The sequence below is a fragment of the Mobula birostris genome, chromosome 17 (genome assembly GCF_030028105.1).
Source record: "Mobula birostris isolate sMobBir1 chromosome 17, sMobBir1.hap1, whole genome shotgun sequence".
Lineage (NCBI taxonomy): Eukaryota > Metazoa > Chordata > Chondrichthyes > Myliobatiformes > Myliobatidae > Mobula > Mobula birostris.
Genome location: NC_092386.1, coordinates 46,010,078 through 46,034,051, shown reverse-complemented (window position 1 = coordinate 46,034,051; position 23,974 = coordinate 46,010,078). Strand labels below are relative to the sequence as shown.

The 23,974-nt window shown below is 44.2% G+C and overlaps 1 protein-coding gene across 6 annotated transcripts in view; it reads right to left on the bottom strand.

Annotated features, from left to right (window-relative positions):
- ercc6l2 (excision repair cross-complementation group 6-like 2) overlaps positions 1 to 23,974 on the bottom strand; it is a 103,898-nt gene that overhangs the window by 24,532 nt on the left and 55,392 nt on the right. The gene's annotated exons all lie outside the window — the stretch shown is intronic.

Below are 23,974 nucleotides of genomic sequence, written 5' to 3'. Positions count from 1 at the left end.
TGAGGAGCATAAGTAGACAGTCACTGTCTCTTTCTCAGGGAGAGTCTAAAACAAAACATCTGACATTTAAGGTGAAAAAGGAAATAATTAAAAGGTTAATGGAGCAATTTTTTCCCTCAGATGGTGGTTATGGAATAGGCAAGAAGAGATGGCTGAAGCAAGAACAATCATAGCATTTAAATAAGTTGAATAGTTACATGGATAGGAAAGTAGCACTTGATTGGCATGGGTGAGTCAAGACAAACAGCTTGTTTCCTTTCTGTATAATTCTATGACTACGATATGAGCACTGGCAAGAGCCAAAATGAGTGTTTTTTGTTTTCTTGGGTAAGAAGTACTACAGACAAGAATTTCTCCAATATAATATCAGCACTAAAGCTGTCTACAATCAAGTAACTGAAAGCCAGGAGTTTTTCTTTATACTTAATCCACATTTTTCTAAGACCTAGACTACCTGCAGCAAGCATCTCAAGACACTGGAAAAATACCACTATCTCTGCAAAATCATCCAACTCTCTGGAAATAAGTAAACCAATGCCATTCAATTTCCAGGGCAATATTTCCAGCACTGAGGCCCTAGTTTACAGTCAGCTGGTTGCAATAGGCAGATAACATCATTCTCATGCTACACTAAAACAATTCCAAACTCTGTCATGAGAGGAGGCTGCCTAGTGGACAGAGAAAAATACTCAAAGCTTCTTTCTACAAGAGGAACATTCCCAATGATTCCTGAGAATTTCTGGACCATGGCTGTTTTAAATGGAAAAGGAGCATTTAGGGTAGCATTGAGAATCTTGAGTCAAATCATCAGGAGCACACAGATGCTCCACATAAACAGTAGTAGGAAGGTATCACCTCACCACCCACAAGTCCACTTTATTGGACACCTCCTGTCCTATCTGTGGAAGAATCTGCAGTTCTGGCATTGTCTTCATTACGTCTCTCATAACCTACAAAACAGGAGTGGAAGCAAGTCCCCTTGATTCTGAGGTACTGCCGAAGAGTCATAGGGGTGTACAGAATGATCTCAAAATAATTCAATGGAGAGTTTCTTTCGTTTCAATTCGGGATAATTTGAAGGCTAATTTATATGGAGGTTTATAAAGTTGTAATTGCACATGCAAAGGCTAGAAGTTAATGAATTGGAATGGATTTGTTAAGGTAAAGTGAGAAAAATGCCTCAATTTATTATTGAATATAGAATATGGGAGCAAAGTAGAGTGAGAGTTATACAGCATGAAAAAAAGCCCCTCGAATCAACTTGCCCATGCTGACCAAGATATCTTCCTGAGCTAGTCCCATTTGCCTGCATTTGGTCCCCATCTCTCGAAACCTTCCTATCCATTTACCTGTCTGAATGTTGTATTTGTCTATCACTTCATCTGGCAGCTTGCTTCCATTATCCACCACACTCTCTGAGAAAAAGTTGCCCGTTAGTTGCCTTTTAAATCTTTCGCCTTTCACCATAAACTAATGGTCTACAGTTTTAAACTTTCCAACCGGAAGAAAATGATCTTGACCTTATTTAAGAACCTCATTACTGTACAAACCTCTAGAACATCACCCCTCATCCCCTTGCACTCCAGGGAAACAGCCGAGCCTATCCAGTCTCTCCTTATAACTCAAGCTTTCTTAGTCCTAACAACATCCTTGTGAAGGGAATAGAAATTAACTACAAGCAAATCAAATACAGAATTTAAGAGAAGATTCTTTTATAGAATGCAGTGAAAGTACCAAACAGAGGGAGTGGAAGAAGCACTGACGTTTTAAAAGGCAATTTGATGAGTAAACAGAAATAAAAACAAAAACAACATAACACAGGATGAAATGAGATTATTGCTATGGTAGATGGACCGTGACTAGCAATGATCTATTTCTAAGTTGTAGGTTGAAGTAATTAAACTTATAAATAAGGCAGGATGTGATCTTGTAGACCAAAAAATTGTTTCTTTGCTCCATATAAAACACCATAAAAATATAGACAGTGGAAGCTTGAGTCTTAATGTAATGTTTGAAATTGATAAAATAAATATCCAGGAAACATATTTCTTCAAAATGTAACATTGCTTTTGAGAAGTCTAACAGTTCGAATCATTTTTACTTAAAAATAACAAACAAATGAATGGCTGACCACATGGTTAAAATAAACATTAAAAAAAAGCAAACAGCCAGTTATTCTGGATAATTTTCAATTAAATAAGGACGGTTTCACTCCCACATGCTCCCCCTCACAAACACAAGTCCTGTGAGAGCACATCTCATCATTTACTGACACTTTTTATAAATAATCTGTTCTGTCATTGAAAATAGTTATTTTTGCAAAAGATATATTCTAAAATTTCTAGCAGGAAAAACAAATTTGATAAAATATTGTTTACAATTGATGGATTTCAGGAATGAATGGATAAGTGGAGTAAGAACAGATTTGCTGGAAATACTCAACAGATCAGGCAGTGGCTAGGCAGTATGAAAGGTTCATATTTTTCAGATAAATCAAACTTAATCAGAACTGGAGAAATAATCCAGAGAGAGAGAGATAAATCAAATTTTAAGGTGCAGAAAAGGAGGAGGGAAGGAATGTCCGAAATGGAAGATCTGTGATAGGAAATTTGTATATTAGGTAAGGATACATTAAAATCTTATTTATTGAGCGATACGCATGAAGTTGCCCTTCCAGCCCTTTGAGACACGCCACCCCAGCAGCAACCCTACAACCCTAATTCACCTTAGCCTAATCATGAGACAATTTACAATAACCAATTACCCTACCTGGTATATCTTTGTACTGTGGGAGGAAACCGGAATACCCGGGGAAAAGTCACACATTCCATGGGGAGGACATATACAGACTCCTTACAGAATTGCACCAGAACTGAACTCCAGAACAATCTGAGCCTTAATAGCATCGCACTAACCATTTTTACCATTGACACAGTGGAACAAATATATTTCATAATAAATGTCGTCCATATATGTCAAATAAGAACTTCTACTAACTCTTCACTAAAACTGGCAATGGCTATTTTTCACTATTAGATCCATTTTAAAAGAGTTCAACAAAACTAGCATAATATGAAGAATCTTTGAATTTCCTCGAAAGCAACATTTGAAACAGAACATCCACAATCCTATTGTTTTGCCTTTAAGACAGAATTTGTTCTCATCTCACTGATTCTCCCAAAGGATATAGGTGACTCAAATCCTGGCCATTTTGCTATTTTTTTAAAAAAAGATTCCCACTTTTTTTTTAATTGGTATCAAGTAAATGCCACATTTCCCTGAGACATGGAAGGAGGCCATTAGCCCATCGAGGATCTGCCAGCACACAGAGCTTTCCATCTACCATTGATTTCCTCTGACAATCAACACGGGAGCACCTCATGACTGTGTGGCTAGGCACAGTTTAAGTACAATCTATAAATTTGCTGCTGACACACCACTATTGTTGACAGAATCTCAGATGGCCAATGGAGGCTTACAGGAGTGAGGTAGATCAGCTAGTTTAGAGGTGTCACAACAACAGCAGTCTTCAGCATCAGCTGGACCAAGGAATTGATTGTGGACATCAGAAACGGAAAGTTGGGAGAACATTTGCCAGTTTTCATTGAGGGGTCAGCAGTGAAAGGGTGAGCAGTTTCAAGTTCCTGGGAGACCATAAGACATAGGCATGTCAGCAGCTATACTTGACTAGAAGCTTGAAGAGATTTGGTGAGCCACTAAAGACTGTAACAAATTTCTACAGATGTACAATGGAAAGCATTCTGACTGGTTGCATCACCATCAAGTGTGGATGTTCCAATGTGCAGAGTCAATAGAGGGTTGTAGACTCAGCCAGTTTCATCATTGGTGTTACTGTGATTTTTGGGTTTAGGTCATTTTCATTTAGCAAATGGCTTTGGCTACCAGTCTTCTGTTCTTCGATAACGTATTGTGGATTTAGTTTGGAACAATGCATTTCCTAAAAGCTGTGAATCCCAGTCCACAGACGAACCAGAAGGTGTAAAGTTTGCATGTAGCTTCAATAGAAAGTATTGTCCATACTTTGTAAATATGGAATAGTCCTTTGTGTTTAGCAAATAAATATCGAGCCCCACATTGGGCCAGCAGACCTTTCCACCGAAAGCGTCTCTGTATGATGCCTGCTGTACTTTGTTTTGTTGAATAAAGAAGCTGCTTTGTATCTACAAGTAACTCTCTTTCCGGTGATTTCATTCACGCAACAACATTTGGTGTCAGGAGTGGGATACCTTCGTGACCCATCCTGTGACCAGCAATCTTAGCAGTCTAAATGGGTGAGTATTTTCTAAAATAGCACTCACACTTGGATCTGTTCGGGTCGGTGGTACATGGGAACACGAGGTATCATGAACATGGAGAACTGAACTGGTAGATATAAAAGTAGTGTGTGCGCGTGCATGTCTGTCTATGTAAGTGAGGAAACTTCACATGTTAACTTGGTGAGACAGAGCCACCAGTTGCAAAGGGTGGTTACTGACGGTGCGGGACGCCAGAGTGTGGGGGGGGGGGGCGTGTATATACTTGTTTGGTGAGCTGTATTTCAGTGTACGTTTTGCAAAGGAATACAGCAGGCATCATGTTTTACAAAGGAATACAGCAGGCATCATGAGTTCAGGTGCTCAAAAGTGGCAGATTCGGAGTACATACTCTGCGGTTTTAAGTATATGCTGTTTAACTGGTACCCATCTTTTATATTTTGCGTAGTATGGGAATTAGTGTGGAGATATTTCAGGGAGAGGTTTTACCCAGATATATCTGTCAGGGTGGCACCCAGATATATCTGTCAGGGTGGCACCTGCTGAGATCAAGCAACGTCAGTTTGAGAACTCTGAAGTTCCAAGCCAGCCCTTGACAATGATTACGACCATTCATAAGCCCTTCACGCCTGGGAAGAAACAGAACATTTTGTCAGAATTACCCTCACTTAAAGTACATGTGGGAATTCAGAATTCTGGCATAAGCTTGGGGAAATGGTTGAAATTCACCAGACGCACCCTGAAGATATACATGTGTTGGTAAAAGCAAAGTACCCGAGGAATATGTGGGCAGGGGGTGCGGGATGGTACCTGGGCAACTATCGGGAATGCCAGCAATGAAGAAAGATATTGCCTTTTTAAAGGGGAAGTGAGGCAGCGATTGGGGGGAGGTGAGAGTGACTGGGGAACGATAATGGCAGTGATTCAAAAAACTGATGAGACGGCCATGGATCATGCAGAACGCAAATATCGAGTGTATGAGGAGCATTCAGGGCTGGATAATCCAGGGTGGGATGACCAAGTCTTCTTGAAAATGCTGAAGGAAGGCCTGAGCTCAGCCCACCAGGAAGTTTTAGATTTAGGCTTAACGGTGGGGTCAACCTACTCTGCGATAGTTTCATGGGCCAGTGAGATGGACCAAAGAAAGTGCAAGAGAAATCATAAAGTGGCTATAGTGGATGCAGCTGCTGTGATGTCCCAGAGAGTTTGTTTTGCTTGCCGGTAGCCAGGGCATGAAGCGAGGAATTGCTAGAATAGACATGGGAAGGTAAAGGAGTTGATATGCTACAGGTGCGGCCTATTGGGACATGGTTGGGGGCAGTGTCCAAAAAAGAGGAAAGAAAAACAAGTGAACGTCACAGCAGACACACAATCTCTCACCCCATTGGTGCCCAGTCTGCCCAGTCTGACCAATCTGACTGTCGATCAGATCAAAGAGCAAGTAAAAAGACGTGGTGGCGGGCCCCACTGCCAGTGGTGGTGACCCGCGGATGCATACAACAGCAATGTTAGGGGGATGGCAATGCATTATGTTAGTGGACATAGGGGCATCGGTAACAATAACAGACCTACCCTTGCCAACAACCGGACAGGCCATTTATATTAGGGGCCCAGGAGGGAAAATGGTAAAAACAGAAAGAAGCCAGTTGTAAATACTCAAAATCGGGGGAGTGCGGCTTCCAGTGTATTTCTGGGTATGTCCAAACATCAAGGCCACTATCCTTGGAATAGACATCCTAAGGGAAGCAGGAGCTGTTATAGATTCGGGAAAGGGAGAAGTAATATGGACAGGTCAGGGGCAGCAAACGCGTACAACCAACAGAATACACAACCCAGCTAGCATAGTCGCAGCTGCCCCGATCACCAGAGACTGGAGACAGGATGGTGCCTATGGGTTACTTTGTCAGCAGTTCCCAGCAGTGTGGGCTAGACACAAGCAAGATCGTGGTCGAGTAAAGATAAACCCAGTTAAAATAGAGGAGGGTCTGTATGAACCCCATAAGCAGTACCCTATAAAAACTGACACACTGACAGCTGTCCAGGGTATAGTGAAGGAACAAAAACACCAGGGGATACTCGGAGAGACTGCGGCCAGTACTAACTCGCCTATATGGCCAGTAAAGCCCAGTGGATCATATCCATTAACAACAGGCTATACCGCCCTTAAGACCATGCCGAGATCGCATCCCATAGTGGCGAGCCCTGCAACAATCCTGAATAGCCTGTCTCCAGAACAGAAAGCTTTTCCAGTACCTCCGAGGGCAGACATTACTGTGAATAAGGCAGCAGGGGAATAAGAGGCAATTGAAATTGCAAGTGCGCAGGAAGAAATGACAGAAGCCAGTTTAGTAAAATTACATGAAGAGGTGGAGGCAGAAGAGAAGGAGAGGTGTCGGAGAAAGGGAGCAAAGGAGGGACCAGATGGGAGCTGGGCACACAGGAAGGAGTCACGGTGGCCCCACCACGTATTAGGCAGATATTACTGAAATTATATCATGGGGTAATTACGGGTTGTGGGAAGCCTGGGGCTTACAGGGATAGAATAACACAATACGTGAAAGACCTTTGTAATCAGCTTGAAGTGTTGAAGGACCGACTAAAACAACAGCAGCACATCGCTGATCACAGACAGCCAGAGGGAAGGGAGATAGTCCTTCCACAGCTCGGTGACCAAGTCATGTGAGGGTGCTGCCGGAAAGGCCAGGGTTTGCCCCCAGGTGGATAGGACCACAGATGGTACTCTTTTTTTTTGTAATTTATTTTTTATTGAATTTCATCATCAAACAAACATTTCTATAAAATGTATTTCAGATACTGTACATATATATCATATAATTAAATTTGTCACAAATCTCCACATAATATTTATCTGAGGTATACACTTATAGAAAGGAGAGGAAAGAAAGAACAATCAAAAGAAAAAAAAACTATGTACAGGTTCCCCCGCCATCCGAAGGTAGAGCGTTCCTATGAAACGGTTCGTAAGCTGGAATGTCGTAAAGCAAAGAAGCAATTACCATTTGTTTCTATGGGAAAATTTTGTGAGCCAAAAATAACCTACCAAATCATGCCAAATAACACATAAAACCTAAAATAACAGTAACATATAGTAAAAGCAGGAATGATATGATAAATACACAGCCTATATAAATTAGAAATACTTTTCCACAATCATTGCCGGCACTGTTCTCCGTAGCGAAAATCTCACGCAAGTGCTCTCGGCAGAAAATCTCACGCAAGCGCTGTTGGCAAAAACACTCTCTCCAGTAACCTTTAAGCTATGAAGCTGCCAAATCATACCAAATAACACATAAAAATAAATTAAAGGCATCCGTTAGTCTTGCGAGACTTTGGATCTGCGCCTGGAAAGTCTTCACTCTCCAGAGCGCAGGCCTGGGCAAGGTTGTATGGAAGACCAGCAGTTGCCCATGCTGCAAGTCTCCCCTCTCCACGACACCAATGTTGCCCAAGGGAAGGGCATTAGGACCCATACAGCTCGGCACCAGTGTCGTCGCAGAGCACTGTGTGATTAACTGCCTTGCTCAAGGACACAACACATTGCCTCGGCTGGGGCTCGAATTCACAACCTTCAGGTCGCTAGTCCAATGCCTTAACCACTTGGCCACGTGCCCACACTACATAAAAATACACAGCCTATATAAAGTAGAAATAATGTATGTACAGTGTAGTATCACTTACCAGAATTGGGACAGCGTCGAACACACTGATGATGGTGTGTTAGGTTGTGTCGTCGGAGTTTGGGTGGTGCAGTGGCCCCGCCCTCCGAGCAACGAACTGATACAGATCCACGAAGCATGCAGGGGGACAGCGGCTGCCGGGACGCACCCAGCACATCTTTAAGAAAAAAGCCGAAATAAACAAGCAATCGCCTCTGATCTGGGCCGACAATTACGTGCTGGGCAGCACCTAATTAATTAGCTTGTTTATTTTGGCTTCTTTCTTAAAAGATGTGCTGTGCGCCTCCCGGCTACCGCTGCATTCTCCACGAATCGGTATCTGTCCACGGCCTGGGTTTGGGGTGGTGGGACACTGGGGTGTCGTCTGTTTCCATCAAGGCAGGCAGCTCATCTTCTCCTATGACTGCCCGCCTCGATGTTGGAGGTTGAGGTTCGTCGTCTGCTGTGGCTGATGTGGAAGGCTTGCTTGACTGCTTAGCCTTGCGCATTTTTCTATCATACAGTTCTTTGTAAGCAATCAAACCATCTTGCAAATACTGTATGCCCTAAACCGATGTATCCTTTCAACATTAAAGTCGTACTTTATCATTGCAGCGTAAATCTCACGCAGTTGCTTCACGTTCAGTTCCTGGACGACTTCACTTTCGCTACTGAATTCGGTTTCGATTGTTATCCTTTGCTCTTCCAATTGCATCAGCTCTTCATCTATCAGTTCTTGGTCATGGGGTGCCAAAACCTCTTCAACATCATGTTCCTCAGCTTCCACAAGCCAAACCCACTTTGTCCTTACTTTGTTCACTACGATTTATGCTAAGTGTAACACCCTTACGAGCTCTTTTAGGCTTTTCCGATACCTTAGAACTCATCTTGCTAACGGCTGCTCACAGGCACATGTTTAAACAATGCCGGCTAGAATGCTGTTCCGAATCTGGGAGACAGCGGCTGCTCGAGGCGCGCTGTCTTTTATCACACGCTGCTTTTTTCGTGTGTTGCCTTTCTTCATAACAGTGAGGTTTCGTAAAGCGAATGTTTGAAAAGCAGGGGGCACCTGTACATAGTAGGGAGTGATCTTATTTTTACAACATATTCATTGCCTTGTGAGAATAAAATCAGGCCTAAGAGGTGTTATGTAGTTAAACCGTTTTTTCCAGCATGAATAAAAGTGTTCCAACTTATGATTAACAGATGCTGTTATCGTCTTCATTTTGTAAATGTACATTGCAATTTCCATCCATACATTTAAGAGTTGAGCTGTGATAACCATTTCCTGGTAAGAGTCTTTTTACCAGCTACCAGCAGTACATTCATTAAATGTTTATTTCTTTTCAACCATCCTTGAGGTATATACCCAAAGTATATGTCTTACTCTCTAAGGGTATTTCACATTTAAAGATGTCTTGTAGGGCATTATGTATTCCACTCCAATAGTCTTTGATAATGGGGCATTCCCAGAAAATATGATAATGGTTTGCATTTTGATTTCTGCAATTTCTCCAGCAAACAGGGGTGTTGTTATCATAATGGGATTTCTGAGAGGGTGTAATAAAATATCTTACCAAGTTTTTCTACCCAAACTCCCTCCATTTCTGTGAACTGGTACACTTCCATTGATACCTCCATATTATTGTCCAGTCTTCCTCAGATATTACTATCCCTCCTTCCTTCTCCCATTTTGTTTTAATGTATGAAGTTGAATGTGTTTTAAGATTTGACAAACCCTTATAAACGCTTGAAATGATCTTACTACCATTGTCTGAATTATATGCTTTTCTAAACAGCTCTATCAGACATGCACTTGCCTTGGTTACATTTTTAACCATCTTATTAGCATACTGTCGTATCTGTAAATACCGGTAAAAGTCTTGTTTTTCTAACACGTGTTTCTCTTTGAGCATTTCAAAACTGAACAGTGTTCCTTCTTTCATTATATTGCAAATGGCTGTTATTCCTTTAGCTGTCCAGTCCTTAAATCCAGCAACACTTACAGTACTCTGGAGGGACTCAGCAGGTCGGGCAGCATCAGTGGAAACGATGAGTCGACGTTTCCGGCCGGAACCCTTTGTCAGGACTGAAGAATGAAGGAGGGGGAAGGATTTGAAGGATGCTTGTAGGTTCGGTTGAAAGACCAGTAACTTGAAAGACAAAGGGGTGGGGGAGGGGAAGCATTGACGTCATAGGCAGGAAAACAATGGGTAGTAGAAGGAGGCGGAACCATGAGGGAGGTTATAGGCAGCTGGGGGAGGGGGCAGAGTGCAATAGGGATAGAGGAAGGGAGCGGGAGGGACTTACCGGAAGTTGGAGAATTCTATGTTCATACCAAGGGGCTGGAGACTACCTAGACGGTATATGAGGTGTTGCTCCTCCAACCTGAGTTTAGCCTTATCATGGCAGTAGAGGAGGCCATGTATGGACATATCTGAATGGGAATGGGAAGCAGAGTTGAAGTGGGTGGCTACCAGGAGATCCTGTCTGTTGTGGCGGACAGAGTGGAGGTGCTCGACGAAGCGGTCCCCCAATCTGCGTCGGGTTTCACCGATGTACAGGAGGCCACACCAGGTGCACCGGATGCAATAGATGACCCCAAAAGACTCTCAAGTGAAGTGTTGCCACACCTGGAAGGACTGTTTGGGGCCCTGACTGGTATTTTCCTGCCTATGATGTCGATGCTTCTCCTCCCCCACCCCTTTGTCTTTCAAATTACTGGTCTTTCAACCGAACCTACAAACATTCTTCAAATCCTTCCCCCTCCTTCATTCTTCAGTCCTGACGAAGGGTTCCGGCCCAAAACGTCGACTCATCGTTTCCACTGATGCTGCCCGACCTGCTGAATTCCTCCAGCGTACTGTAAGTGTTGCTTTGATCCCAGCATCTGCAGATTATTTTGTGTTTACCTTAAATCCAGCATCCAGTTTATTCGGCGTAAAATCCAAGTCACTTGCATGCTATTTAAGAATTGCAATGCTTTTCTCCATTTTATATTCTTTTATAATAGTTTTCCATATTTTAAGAGTCCACTTCACCCACAGGTTGTCAATATTATTTATGTAACTTTGTAGGTTGTTATCAGCCAAATTTGCCTGTATGGGGATGGAAAGTATCCTTTCCTCAATGTTTTTCCATTGAGCGTCATATGATGGCTTGCACCAGCATATCATAGCTCTCAACTGTGCTGCAAAATAATAATCTCTAAGAGAAGGTAGCCCCCCCACCTTTTCAGATGGTACTCTAACCAATAATACGCGTGTCTGTGTGCAGACTCGGCGAGGCAGCCAGTGGAGACACTGGACTCAAGTAAACCATACGACTCACCCTCTTGTCGCTCCCACAGACAGAGTGGGGGATCAAGTGTACCCAGTAACCATGTAATTACAGAGAACCTCAGAGAGGAACACCAGCCGGCCATGCCAGACCTGACCAAAGCTGAGGAAAACATACCCAGTGGATCGCAAAGGCAGAAAACCACAAGAGCGTGGCAGAAGACACTGAGAGCGTGACAGAAGACACTGACAGCGTGACAGAAAACCATGTGATGATGACGGTACTCTGTAATGAAGGCTCGTTGCTGAAGGTAGATGATTAGTTTCATAGGATAGAATAGAAAAGATATTGGAAAATAGATGGGGAGGGATTTTTAGGTTAAAGCAGAGACAGCAAGTTCCACAACTTCGATGGCATTTCAGACTGCACACGACATCTGAAGGCAGTCACCCTCAGTCTGAATGAGGAGCTGGGCCCTTTCAGCAGTCGGGCCAATGATCAACTGGATAGTTTGGAAGGGGTGCCACCGGGGAGAGGTCCTTGCAGCCATTTACATAGAGGCCACCCCAACGCCTTCCTTTACATCAATGAGAGGGCCTGTGGGTACTCCTGGAAAGAGAGTTTCAATGACCACAGAATGAAGGGGTGAAGCCAAAGGAATGTGATTAAGCTGCAATCAGCCTGAAGGGAAAGAGCCAACAGGCACACGAAAGAAGCCGCATTTCTAAAGACTTGTTCAAATTTCTGGAACAGCCTCTCTGCTTAACATTTGGTAGCTAGCGATTAGGGAATGCTAGGATAGATATCGAAAGACACAAAATTGGGGGAAATTTTGAGGCAGGGTATTTTTGCTGCCCTATTTGAGTAGATCCTCCTAGGTTGGCCTTCCTTGGTACAAATTTATTTTTGTCCGGGAGGACCAAGAGGAGGGACTGTTAGAGTGATTTTTGGGTTTAGGTCATTTACATTTAGCAAATGGTTTTGGCTACCAGTCTTCTTGTTCCTTGATAATGTATTGTGGATTTAATTTGGAACAATGCATTTCCTAAAAGCTGTGAATCCCAGTCCAAAGACGAACCAGGTGGTGTGAAGTTCGCATATAGCTTCAAAAGAAAGCATTGCCTGTAGCTTGGAAATATGGAATTGCCCTTTGTGTTTAGCAAATAAATATCGAGCCCCATGTTGGGCCAGCAGATCTTTCCACTGAAAGCGGCGTGGTATGATGCCTGCTGTACCTTGTTTTGTCGAATAAAGAAGCTGTTTTGTATCTACCAGTAACTCTCTCTCTGGTGATTTCATTCACGCAACAATAGGCACACACCTCCCCAGCATTCTGGACATCGTCAAAAGGCTCTGCCTTAAGGCAGCATTCATCATTAAGGACCCTCACCATCTGGGGCATGCCCTCTTCTCTTAAGTACCATCATGGAGGAGGTACAGGATCCTGAAGACACACACTCAAGATATTAAGAACAGTACTTAAATAATATTCTCTGAAGTTCTCTGTCAGCCACAAATCTAAAGCTCATACATAACATGCAATTCCCATCACACAGCTCCATAAACATAAAATCACTTTGGCATCCTTGGCTGCACCCTATCCGTTTCTCTATTTCATTTCACCTCAGCCTCGTGGCAACTTAAAACTAGTTTTCTTACTTTCTCAATTCTGATGAAGGGTCCTTGACACAAAACATTAATTCTGTTCTTCTTTTCACAGACTGGCTGACCTGAATACTTCCAACACTTTATTTTTACATCCATTTAATGGCTTCTCTGGGTTATTTCTGTTTTTAAGAATCACATCTGCACGTCCTGAAGCTGCATATGATTGGTCAGGGATAAGGAAGCAATTGGAGACCTGATTGGTTTATCTCTTTGGGGGAAAACAGGCACGAGAATCACAAAGGACACAAACTAAATAAGCATATTTCACAAGCTTCAACTAAATAAGCTTGATTCACAACCTCTTTCCATCAAATATCCAATGACGTCCTTCAACTTGGCTAGAATTCCCAAATCTGAAAAAGTGTTTTTATTTGTATTGCATATATTCGACCATAAAATATACGAGTAGAATTAAGCCATTTGGCCCATCCAACCTGCTCCGCTATTTCATCATGGCTGATCCACTTTTCTTCTCAGCCCTAAACTCTTGCCGCCTCCTCATATCCCTTCACGCTCTGACCAATCAAGAATCTATCAATCACTGCCTTAAATATTCATAAAGACTTGGCCTTCACAACTTCCTGTGGAAACAAATTCCACAGATTTGCCACTCTTTGGCAAAAGAAATTCCTCCTTATCTCCGTTCTAAAAGGACGGTTCCTCTATTCTGAGGCTGTGTCCTCTAGTCTTAGACTCTCCCACCACAAGAACTATCCTCTCCACATCCACGTTACCAAGGCCTTTTATCTTTCGATAGGTTTTAATGAGGTCACCCCTCATTCTTTTGAATTCTAGAGTCCAGAGCCATCGAATGCTCTTCATATGACAAGTTGTTCAATCCTGGAATCTTCTTTGTGAACTCTCTCTGCTTTCAGCACATCCCTGCTAAAATAAGGGGCCCACAATTGCTCACAATACTCCAAGTGAGGCTTCACCAGCGCTTTATAAAGTCTCAACATTACATTTTTTATATTCTAGTACTCTTGAAATGAATGCTAGCACTGCATTTGCCTTCCCCGCCACAGATTCAAACCTGCAAATTAACCTCTAAGGAATCCTGCACAAGACTCCCAAGTCCCTTTGTCCCGCAGTTTTCTTTCGTATTCTTTCTCCATTTATTAAATATTCTATCCTATCCTTTCTCCTACCAAACAGCATGACCATACGCTTCCTGACACTGCATTCCACCTGCCACTACTTTGCCCGTTCTCCTAATCTGTCCAAGTCCTTCTGTAGCCCCTCTACTTCCTCAAAACTACCTGCTCTTCCACCTATCTTAATATCATCTGCAAACTTGCAACAAAGCCATCAATTCCATCATCCAAATCATTGACTATTAAAGTAAAATGAATCAGTACCAACACAGACCTTGTCACTAGCAGCCTACCTGAAAAGGCTGTGGTAAACCATGTATATATGTTGTAACTGGGTAACCTGTCTGGACACGCCCCTCTGCTGACTGCTCCTGTGGCTCCTTCCACAGACCACTGAATAAAGGCAATTGTGTCACTGCTCCTCCCTCAGTCCAGGGCAGACATACAGCATGGACGTGGATCCATTTTACTGTTAATAAAAGCCTTTCAGTATTTACTCTACTTCCAGTCTTTTGGAGTAATTGATAGTGGATCAATTTTATTAACAGTAATTTTAAGGCACGGAACACGTCCTGAGACCCGACAAGTTAGACCTCGACCCGCAAACACCTGAAGCCGGAAACGCTTTCGAACTCTGGCTGGCCGGCTTCGAATCGTACCTGGAGGGATTGAAGTGACCGAGTCCGCCGCGAAGCGCAGAGTTCTCCTCTCCAGGGTCAGTCCACGGGTCTACTCAATGATCAGAGACCAGCCGAGCTACGATGGCGTGATGAGTGCCCTCAGAAGACAATACCTGCAGCCGGTAAACACCTTCTATGCGTGACGTCGCTTAGCAATGCGGCAGCAGCGGCCCGGAGAGTCAAGCGCTGAGCTCATCTGGGCCCTACAGACACTCATGCAGGCCTGCGATTGCCAGGGGCTGACAGTATGCGGAGCTCCTAGTAAGAGACGCCTTCGTCACGGGGACCAGGTCAGTGTATGTGCACCAGTGGCTGCTGGAACACACCGATCTTACCTTACTTTCGGCGACTGAGCTGGCTGACACGCTGGAAGCTGCTCTGCACAACACTGACGCTCTCCAGGCACGCGATCTCCCAACGGCCTCGTGGACGCTGCCCCACAACCCACCAGTGAATTGACCACGGCGGCTGCTGCTAGTCGCGAGTCCGCGAAGTGCTACTTCTGTGGACTTGAGAAGCACCCCTGGAAACGCTGCCCGGCCCAAGAAGCTACCTGCTCCAGCTGCGGAAAGAAGGGCCACTTCGCCAAGGCCCATAAGTCCAAACCGCGAGCAGGATCGAGAGGCGCCGCATACGAGGCATGGGGGTCGCCATCTTGTCTGCACACCGCCACCATGTGCGAGACGTGGGGGCAGCCATCTTGGTCAGCGCCACCTCGCACCGCCTACAACCCATGGGTGCTCACCAGGCACCCCACCGCACCGGACCAAGACAGCGACTCAACTCTGGCCTCCGTGACCCTCGACCAAAGCGCCCCCCACCAGCTCGCAAGGTCAATGATGGACATCCTGGTGGAGGGGTGCAGGACAAGCTGCCTGTTTGACACGGGCAGCTCGGAGAGTTTTATCCACCTGGGCACGGCGCAGCATTGCGGACTCATGATACGGCCGGTAAGTCAGAGGGTCGCCATGGCTTCCGGGTCGCATACAACAGACACCCGGGGGGGGAGGGGTTGTGTAGCAACACTAGTGGTGCAGGGCACAGAATATCGAGACTTTATATTACTGGTCATGCCCCAACAGTGTGCCCCTGTGCTATTGGGGTTCGACTTCCAGAGCCACCTGAAAAGCGTGACGATGGAGTATGACGGGCCCCTCCCACCAATCACTGTCATAAATCCTCAGGTTTGTAGGAATACGTTACATAACCCGCTACTGACCACCCCCACACACTGACCCGCACATCCCACCCAACACCATGCCAACAGCCACACTGCGGACACCACTTGCGGCCTCTCCACCCTCAAGATCCCACATCCCCACCGCTGTTCGCCAACCTGACCCAACTGTAAACCTGTGGCAACTAAAAGCAGGAGGTACAGCGCGGGGGACAGAGACTTCATGAAGTCGGAGGTGCAGCGGCTGCTCAGGGACGGGGTCATTGAGGCAAGCACAAGTCCTTGGAAGGCCCAGGGTGGTCGTTGTTCGGAACAGGGAGAAAAATAGGATGGTCGTGGACTATAGCCAGACCATCAATAGGTTCACGCAGCTCGACGCGTACCCTCTACCTCGCATTGCGGATGTGGTCAATCAGATAGCACAGTACAAGATGTACTCGACCATAGACCTAAAATCTGCTTACCATCAGCTCCCCATCCGCCGGGAAGACCGCCCTTACACCGCCTTTGAGGTGGACGGCAGGCTTTATCACTTCCTGCGCGTCCCCTTCAATGTCACAAATGGTGTATCTGTGTTCCAGAGGGAAATGGTCCGGATGGTGGACCAGCGCCAACTGAAGGCCACGTTCCCATATCTGGATAACATCACCATCTGCGGTCACGACTGGCAGGATCACGACAACAAGCTTCAGAAATTTCTCCAAGCGGCCAAAGCTTTCAATCTCACCTATAACAAGGACAAGTGTGTGCTCGGAACCACCCGACTTGCTATCCTTGGGCGTGTCGTGGAGAACGGAGTCATTGGCCCTGACCCCGACCGTATGCGCCCCCTGTTGGAACTCCCTCTTCCCAACACCCTCAGAGCCCTCAAAAGGTGCCTGGGCTTCTTTTCATATTACACCCAATGGGTCTCTAACTACGCAGACAAGGTCCGCCCCATGGTCAAGTCCACCACATTCCCCCTCTCAGCGCGCCACCTTCAGCTGCATTAAAGGGGACGTTGCCAAAGCAGCAATGCATGCAGTGGACGAGGCCATTCCCTTCCAAATAGAGAGTGACACCTCCGACTTCGCGCTGGCTGCTACCCTCAACCAGGCGGGAAGACCGGTGGTGTTCTTCTCCCGTACCCTTCAAGGCCCTGAAATTTGGCACTCCGCAGTGGAGAAAGCGGCCCAGGCCATAGTGGAAGCTATTAAGCACTGGAGGCACTATCTCACCGGCAAAAAGTTCACCCTGCTGACTGACCAGCGCTCAGTCGCATTCATGTTTAGCAACCAACAGCGGGTCAAAAGCAAAGATGATAAAATTCTGAGGTGGAGAATCGAACTCTCCACCTACAACTATGATATCATGTACAGGCCTGGGAAGCTCAACGAGCCCTCCGATGCCCTATCCCGGGGAACGGGTGCCAGCGCACAGATCGACCGATTATACGCCCTACATGCAGCTCTTTGCCACCTGGGGGTCACCCGGCTTTTCCACTTCGTGAAAGCCCAGAACCTGCCTTACTCCCTTGAGGTGATCAGGACGGTGACCAGGGACTGCCAAGTCTGCGCAGAGTGCAAATCGCACTTCTACTGACCTGAAAAGGCACAACTAATCAAGGCCACCCGCCCCTTTGAGCGACTGAGTGTTGACTTTAAGGGCCCCCTTCCCTCCACCGACCGCAATGTGTACTTTCTTAACGTAATCGCTAAGTACTTGCGGTTCCCCTTCGCCACCCCTGCCCCGATAACACTACCACGTCAGTCATAAAAGCCCTGCGCAAGCTCTTCACTCTGTTCCGATACCCATGCTATATCCACAGTGACAGAGGGTCCTTGTTTATGAGTGACGAGCGGTGCCAATACCTACTGGCTAGGGGTATTGCAACTAGTAGGACCATGAGCTATAATCGCCTGGGGGAATGGACAGGTGGAGAAAGAGAATGCCACGGTGTGGAAGGCCGCACTCTTAGCCCTCAGGTCAAAGGGACGGCTGGTCTCCCGCTGGCAGGAGGTTCTTCCCAAGGCACTCCACACCATCCGCTCCATTATGCACGTCCACCAATGCCACTCCTCATGAGCGGCTCTTTTCTTTTCCCAGGTAATCGACCACTAGGGCCACCCTACCAACTTGGCTGACGTCCCCAGGGCCAGTGCTGCTCCAGAAACATGCGATGAACAATAAGTACTCCCCAATGGACCAGAGGGTTCACTTACTTGATGCGAACCCCCAGTATGTCTACGTGGTTTTATCTGATGGGCGAGAGGACACAGTCTCCATTCGCGACCTGGCGCCCGCAGGAGCACCGGGCCCCTACCCTGAACACTCCATGGTGACTATTAACCCTGTACCCACCAATATGTATACCCACGAGACACCGCGCACTCCAAGCCCCACACAGACAACACACGACACTCCCATACCGGGCGTGGCGTGACACACACGCACGAGGGATTACCGATGCCTAACGTGCTGGCACCTCAAGTCAGGCCGGAGCCAGCACAACCACCGTCGCCGGTGTAATCACCACCAGAGCTACGTAGATCACAGCGACAGACTCGACCGCCTGATAGACTTGACCTGTAAATATACTTGTTTTTAAACATTGTCAGTCACTTCACCCTGCGGGACACTCTTTTTTTTAAAAAGAGGGGTGATTGTGGTAAACCATGTATATAGGTTGTAACTGGGTAACCTGTCTGGACACGCCTGGACACGCCCCTCTGCTGACTGCCCCTGTGATTCCTCCCACAGACCCCTGAATAAAGGCGATTGTGTCACTGCTCCTCCCACAGTCCAGGACAGACATATAGCATGGATGTAGATCTATTTTACTGTTAATAAAAGCCTTTCAGTATTTACTGTACCTCCACACTTTTGGAGTAATTGATAGTGCATCAAAGGCTCCCTTTAGTCCCACCGTTTGCCTCCTGCCAATCAGCCACTGCTTTATCCATGCTGGAATCTTTCCTGTAATACCATGAGCTCATAACTTGTTAGGCAGCCTCATGTTTGGCATCTTGTCAAAGGCCTTCTGGAAATCCAAGTACACAACATCAACCGATCCTCCTTTGTCTATCCTGCTTGTTATTTCTTCAAAGAATTCCAACAGATTTGTTAGGGAAGACTTTCCCTTGAGGAAAGCATGCTGATTACTGCATATTTTATCATGTGCCTCCAATTTCCCCAAAACCACATCCTTATTAATTGACTCCAACATCTTCCCAATCACGAAGGTCAGACTAACTGGCCTATAATTTCCTTTCTTCTGTCTCTCTCCCTTCTTGAAGAGTGGAGTGACATTTGCAATTTTCCAGTCTTCTGGAACCATTCCAGGATCTAGTGATTCTTGAAAGATCATTACCAATGCCTCCATAATCTTTTCAGCCACCTCTTTCAAAACCCTAGGGTGCACACCACCTGATCCAGGTGACTTAACTATTTTCAGACCTTTCAGTTTCCCATGAATCTTCTCCCTAATAATGGTACCTTGACACTCTTCATGACCCCTGACATTTGGAACTTCCACCTTATTGCTAGTGTCTTCCACAGTGAAGACGGATGCAAAATACTTATTTAGTCTGTCCACCATTTCCTTGTTCCCCATTACTACCTCTCCAGCATAATTTTCCAGCAGTCCAATATCCACTCTCACCTCTCTTTTACACTTTATGTATCTGAAGAAACTTTTAGTATTCTCATTATTATTGGCTAGCTTACTTTCGTATTCCATCTTGACCTTCGCAGTGACATAATTTCTGTTCATTTCTGTTTTCATCTTGAAACTTAATGCTGCTTCTTCATTGTCTAAAATGTTGGTGATCTTCATTATTCATTGGGGCCTTGATGGTACTTGAGATATGAACATAAGGACTTCAAGTGCTCTGTTAAACTTTTCAGTACTCCCCAAAACCAAATTAGCTGTGAGCTAAATTAAATGAATTTAACACAGCAGTGACATAATTACCAAGAATGGAACTGATTTAACTTGAAGCATGTTTACAACTTCTTATATACAAAATATATAAACCGATACTCAATCTGGCATAGTGAATTAAAAGGAAGACCCACCAATTCCATAAGAAAAATATTACAGTTCATTAAATTTACGGTGAAACACTGCAGTCTAGACAAGCAATATTGAATATTTACTTTTAAGGAGAGTGATTAAAATAGAAGTAATATTAACCCCATCTTCAATTAAGTCAAATATCTTCTCTTCATATTGAAGTTAATAACATTACTTAAATAAAATTCTCTAAAGTTCTTTATAAACCACAAATCGAAAGTTTATATAGAACACATTTCCAAATCAGGAAACTCAGAGCAATAGATTAAAAATACAAATATGTGGTTACATCAAAATAAGAGTAAATCATCTCAATTTAGGCCACAAATGTAATATTTATTTTAGAAGGATCAAATAATTATCCAATAATAATGGCCATCACAACATGAAAAGATACATAATTTCTGCTGGCATCAAAATATATTTAATTGGACTGTAGTGAAGATATAAACAGATATCAGTCTGATTGGTTGGTCTGATAAGTAGGGACAAAATAAAAATCTTGTACCAGGTTCCTCATGGTAACAGGTTCAACCAGGTCCCAATTTGGAGTTCTTCTCCCTACAGCCTCCTCACCAACACCATTCTCCTCTTCCCATCTTTCCCGGCACCCATTTCACTTATCCAAGTCCCGCGAACAGAAAAATTCAAAAAAAAACATGCCATTAAAATTTTTAGAAGATCTTTTCCCTAGTCATTACTTTTGCTTTGCTTGGACTGTTTTCTCTTTCTTCATGGACCTACCACAGGTTTGCTGACATTTGTAGATCACATTTGCAACTCCCCTGTTCTCACATTTTATGTAGACATTACAAAAGTACACCCAGTCCAGCTAACCCTACAGCCATCCTCGCAAACATCCGGAGATGTTCATATATTGAGAATTGTCCTAGACTAATTACACATCATTATAGCATTCAGTGGACATTCATACCTTTTGGCCAATAGCCCAGACTTTACCCAAAAACAGACCCACAAGAGGTAGCATACAATTGGGAGTGCTTGGCACAGAAAGTTCTCAACATTGTTCTTGGAACACATGGTATCTGGTCAAATTTGTGCAAGGAATGTCTGTGCCGATATCACATAACACCCACCTTCTAGTGCTCCTCCAGATGAAAAACTACAAGAGAAGCAAACGGCTGAATCAAAGTTCATCGGAAAAAAAACTTAGCACCACAACAACTGACCAAGCCACCAGGTTCTGAGGGATGCTACCGTTTGCATTGGGTTTGTAGCAGACAGTAAGAGAAACAATATGCGGAAAATTCTTACTTGACCTCGCTCTTCGATCCGTTTCAGGTACATCTATTCATGACCACACTGGGCGAATGACCACAGACAGATCTCTTGCCTGTCTTCATCACACTGAGTGGGATAGATTCAGAATAGATCTAGTAGCTGAAAATCAGGCATTCTCAAGGGCCTGGGACAGCAGTAGGACTGAATTTAAGCACAGAGTTGAACTCTGTGGTCCTCATTAATTGTGTATCAGGCTGGGGAACTATCCCAGTTTCAATGAATATCGAAATGCACGCCAAATGCAATACCTGGCATACAAAAATATGATGGGGGAAACCTGGCAACACTATATATAAACTAACAAGTGAAGGCACTGTGCCTTGGAACTGAACATTTGCTTAACCAATCAATCAGATCAATGTTCTGCAGTTCCAACATGTGCACCAGTGAAGGTGATGAACTACTGGGCTAACAGGTCGAGGAATCTCCATGAACAGCCTAATCTTAGCACCAAGTGAACCGAGCATGTCAGTGCAAATGACATGTTGGTGTTTTCAATACTTTTGTCATTAGTGCAAGTGGATGATTCAGTTCAGCTTCCTTGCTGATATCTCCAATACAGTTACCTCAGCTGATAACACTGGATATCCAAAGGCAGCTGGATTGCTGAGGTATTTACTTGTTGCTCATGTCCAGTTAAACACGACAGCATCCAGGTTCAGAATGGTAAGTGGCAAGTTACATTCATGCTACACAAGTGTTCGTAAATGATTGTCTAAATTATAGAATGGCAAACTACATCTCTTTGACATTTAGCAATGTCACCATCATTATTTTCTACAGTGCAGACAACTTGGTGGCCCTTCCCTGACCACCAACTTAACTGGGCTAATTACATAAATATCATGGTTGCAAGGGAGGGTCAAAATGTTATCTTGCAATACTTCAATTGATGACTCCCCAAAGCCTTTTCACCCAATAAGAACCAGTCATGAGAACACTGAAATACTCTCCACATGACTGGATGCCTGTGAATCTGAAAATCAAAGCTATTGAGGACAAAGTAATTTCAGTGATCAGCACTCGTCTTTTGAATGAATGTGTACTTGCTCTACCATCAGTGCACTACACTGTTAATATGCACCAATTCACGTCACTCAAGTGTTAGGAAATGACAATCTAAACAGGACAGTGCTGAATAACTTCCCCTTGACATCCAACAACATTGCTTCATAATGGTCTGTCACAAGGTGGCTGAACAACCCTCAGTGAATGAAAATAAAAGAAATAGATGCTGGAAATTTGAAATAAAACAAAATTCAGTAGCAATCAGCACAGGTTGTTACTGCTCTGTTATCCAACCATCTGTGATATTGGCTCACATTTTCACATTTTGCCTCCATTATTATTGCTTGCCCCCCACCCCCCCGAGTATGATTCACAACCCTATTAATTGCAACATTTAATACAGACCAAAAAAACAGTTCTTTCCTCCTATTCTCCCCCATCAGTTTCTCTGCAAACTAAAACTATCCTGCTTTCCATTCTTTCTCAAGAAGAATATTTGATTTGTAAACTGTTTCTCTGTCTGTAGTTATTACCTGACATACTAAGTGCTTCCAGCAAGATGGGCAGTAAATGCTAACACTGCAGAAATACCCACATCTTATTAGTAAATGAAAAGGCAGATTGCTTCATCATACACACACACACTGACAAATTGTGTTTAAACCATACCACAGTTGGAAGATTAATTTCTTTGAGATCACACCAATGGTGAGTCAGAAGGAACATGTTAGCTCTCAATCTGGATACCAGATGTATAATTACTACCAGGGATATGAACTGAGGTTAGTCCAGGAGCACAGAAATGGAGTATGCCTGTTGCTCTATCCAATGCATATGTGAAAACTGCCTTTAGTCCAACATCAATATCTGACGGAAGGTAAAGCTGCCAATACTTGACAATATAGCCACTCAATCCGAATTGAGTGAAGGGTCCACAAAAGAAACCCAAGCTAGTCACATCTTTCACATTATATTTAGCTAATGATGAAGAAAATTACTTGTAGCTTTTAAAAAAGGAAAATATATTTACTTGCCATTCTTGAGCAGCTTTCAAGGAGGATTCTGGGAACAGATCAGCAACTAATACTATCCACAACAAATTCAATTTCGGTTCATGGAATTCAATATACCCAAAAGTCACCTATAGTTTCAAAGCTTACATAATGGTAATAGAGTTTGCAAGAGTGAGTTATAAAGGAGCTATGATTGAGTTTTCAGAGATGCCTACAATCATGCTTGATAGAGTGTAGTGCAGTTCTACTTTTAGAAAATATGACAACTTGGCAATTGGAGGGTCTACGCTGCTCTTCACCATCACAGCAGGAACAGTTGTTGACCTGGCTCTCACCTACTGTATGTATCATAAAGCCAGTTTCAGGTCACTCTTCTCCAGACAGGTGATGAGTCAAACATCAGAATACGTCTGCTCTTCAAAATCCTAAGCAGCAAAGGCTGGAAACCAAATAGTGGAACCAAAGAAATTGAACTCCTACGACCACATGCCAAACTTGATGGTAAATGTAAACAGCAGTACAGAAGCAGACTTAAATTCCAAATGCTGTGGCCAAAGGGTCAAAACAAAAATGCTTGATTTATGATGGTGCTTAGCTGGCTTCCTTCACATCAGTGGAAAATAGAAGATTGGAGCTCATGGTCAATCATTATGTACTTTTTGGCTTTGAAGAGTCATTAGCTCCTCTCCATTTAATTAACATTTGATGGCAGCTGTTAAATGAACTATTCTTTGCTGTTAAATGGAAT